Source organism: Suncus etruscus, chromosome 8 (genome assembly GCF_024139225.1).
Source record: "Suncus etruscus isolate mSunEtr1 chromosome 8, mSunEtr1.pri.cur, whole genome shotgun sequence".
NCBI classification, from domain to species: Eukaryota; Metazoa; Chordata; class Mammalia; order Eulipotyphla; family Soricidae; genus Suncus; species Suncus etruscus.
In genome coordinates, this window is record NC_064855.1 from 95,173,554 (window position 1) to 95,176,703 (window position 3,150).

At 44.7% G+C, this 3,150-nt stretch overlaps 1 non-coding gene across 1 annotated transcript; it reads left to right on the plus strand.

Moving 5' to 3' along the window:
• The first annotated feature begins 761 nt into the window (after positions 1-761).
• On the plus strand, positions 762-894 carry LOC126016574 (small nucleolar RNA SNORA51). Its single transcript, XR_007498367.1, has one exon. It is a non-coding gene; the product is annotated as a small nucleolar RNA SNORA51 (small nucleolar RNA).
• Positions 895-3,150: the final 2,256 nt, after the last annotated feature.

Sequence of the window (3,150 nt, forward strand, 5' to 3'; positions counted from 1 at the left end):
TAGAACCACAAAGAAAGACTTCATAAACTCCATTCCCTGATCTGCACAGCCACCAAGATCTTTAGAAACAGGTCTGATTTTACCATCCAAGATAAAGTAGAAGTCTTCCACATACCACAAAAGCAGCAAGAGGAGAATAAATGATCTATTTTTTTGACGTCTTTATTTTGGTGTAGAGATTACGGTTGATGTCTCCAATATTATTTTATTTTATTTTATTTTGTTTTGTCTTTCTCTTTCTTTTTTGCACTTGAGTATGATTTGATTTCAGAACCGAGATTATTGTGTGGTGCCTGTCTTTATTGCTGTGGTGCTTATCGGTTATTTAATTCGATATATTTTTTTTTGTGTGTATTGTTGTGGTATTTTAATTACTTTTTTCACATCCTCTCTCAAACTGAGGTTGGAAGCCTCTAGACAGGATTCTGCTTATTTTCAGCATATTTGATTTTTGATTGAGAAGAGGACATATTAGGTGATGTGTATTCCCCTGATTCAATGTAAATATGTACCCAAAATACTACAGTGAAAGATATGTAAGCCATTATGAAAAAAAAATTGTGTTTTTAATCAGAAATTTTCTTTGACTTACATGTATTATTATTATATCAATTATATTATATGTTATGTCACTATATTATGTTATATTAGTTTACCTCATTATGTTAATCAATTTTGTCCTTTAAATGAATTCTTACTTTAAAAAAAAGAAAACAACTTTAGTTTGCTCTGAAGAAAAAAAAAAATAAAAGATAAGATAAGGCCTCCCAAATCTTACCACAGGCTGTGTTCTTTACACTGGCTGTATAGAAAGAGGAGGTACAGTAAAGGCACCCCATATACACCTCAACACAGGCCCCTTGCCGGGTATGTATTGTGAATTGGGGGACAAAAAAAAAAAGAGAGATAAAGAATATCATGAGCATCCACTGCCTGCTTTCAGAGTCACCGCACTGTCCTATTTCATTGCTAAAAATGACTATAGAGGGCACCTTAAGGCGCCATAGAGTCATGAGAGGCTTCATCCAAATGCAATGGATCCAGCAATCCTGGACTCTAGAGGGTGGGAAATACATTAGTAAGAACCAACCTCAGTGCTTGAGAGTGCTCACAGATTTAAGTCTAAGGCCCGAAACAACTAGTCCACAGAAAACAAGGTCGTTAAACGGATCCTTAACCTGTTCACTGCTCTGCTAGCATTGGCCACCAGGCTCAACAGTCAGTCAACAGCTGAGTTGCTCGAGGGTGGAATGTCTTGAGGGTGGAGTGGCTCGAGGGTTTAACGGTTCAAGGCTACAGTGGTTGGAAGGCAGGACAAGGAGGCAGGCAGAGGGGCCAGAGAAAAAGCATGGAGGTAGAGTATTTCCCTGGCATGCAGAAAGGACATCGGTTTGAATCCTGGAATCCAATATGTTCCCCCCGACCCTGCCAGGAGCGATTTCTGAGCATTGAGCCAGGAGTAACCTCTGAGCTCTGCCGGGTGTTACCCAAAAACCAAAAATAAAAGGGGGGGGGGGGTCAAGGCAGACAGAGCAAGAGCGCCCATAGCCAAGACAAGGCACTGGGGAGAGCTACCAGGTTGGTCCTGCTGCCCAGAGAACTGCCCCAGCACTGACCAGGGAGATCATTTCCTTACTAACTTGGGGAATTTTAGAAGGCGGGAAGCCCGACAGTAGCACAGAGGCTGGGAACAAAGTTCGCCAGGTAAGTCTCCACAGTGGGAGCTATCCATACGCAGCCCTGCCTTCCCACAGACGCCCAGACCAGCTCCCCATTTTGGAAGACATCCTCAAAGAGCCATGTAAAGTGTAGAGAACAAACCTGTATCAGCCACATGCAAGTGCCCCACCCATTCATGACCCTGGTCCAGCTGCAGCCCTGAGGTGAAGGTGCCTACCTGTCTGTGCAGGCCCGTTGTCAGTCTGGCTTGCAGGTACGTACCAGGACAGTTACACACATCCTCATAGTCACGTGGCACTGACTGCATATTTGCAGGGTGAAAATGGCCAAATGCCATTCAGCGGAAGATGCAACTCTAGAGTCGCACACATAAACAAAGCCTGCCGCTCTTCCCTATCCTCCACAGTTGTTGGTCCCAGATCAGAAGTGACAGTGAGGACATCAAAGCAGTCAGCAAGCTCTGGGACTTCAAAAACTGTGGCATCGGTTTGGTTGGCCTTGCTCTAAAGAGCAGAAAAGATCACCTTGGCAGACCCAGTGTCAATAGCATGAAAAGCATTGGCAAAAAGTGTCAGAGGTAGCAAAAGGGCAAGTAGCACAGTAAATCTGAGCAGGCCTTATCTATCAACATAAAGAAAATCAAATTAGATGGCCTTGGCAGACGCAGTTTCAATGACAAGAGAAGCATTGGCAGAGGCAGGAACAGAGGTAGCAAATGTGTCAGCAGCATGGTTGGCCTAAGCAGGCCATAACTATTGACAGAAAGAGAATCAAATTAGATTGCCTCAGTGGTGCTAGTGAATCCAGAGGCATGGGTGTCCCCCATGGACACAGCTTCAATGGCCTGGGAGGACATAGCAACTTGAACTTGGGTAGCCTCAGATATATGTACTGACTGCATATTTGCTCCCTGGAAATAGTGAAATGCCATTCTGAGGAATGGGAAGACGAGACACCGAGCCCCACAGGCAAAATAAAATGCTTGCCACTCTTCCCTGTGCTCCCCAGTTAATGTCCCAGTATCAAAAGTGACAGAGAGGACATAAACAGGCAGCTATAGCAGGAACTTCAAAGATAGTGCCAGAGGTTTATGTGGCCTTGCTTTCCAGAGGGAATAGATGGTTTGGCAAACCCAGTGTCAATGGTGTGAGAAGCATTGGCAGAAGCAGGTCTAGAGGTTGCAAGAGGGCCAGCAGCATGGTTTGTCTCAGCTGACCCATAACTATCGACATATAGAGAATCACATTAGATGGTCTCAGTGGATCCAGATATATAAGTGTCCCCAGTGGACCCTGCGGCTTCTATGGCTAGGGTGAACCCAGCGACTTGGACTTGGGTAGCCTCAGAAATGCACTGAGTGCATGTTTGCTGCCTAGATGGCCAAATGACATTCAAAGGAACTAGAAGATGAGACTGAGAGCTCCACAAGTAACCACAGCCTGCCACTCTTCCCTGTCCTCCACGGATGTT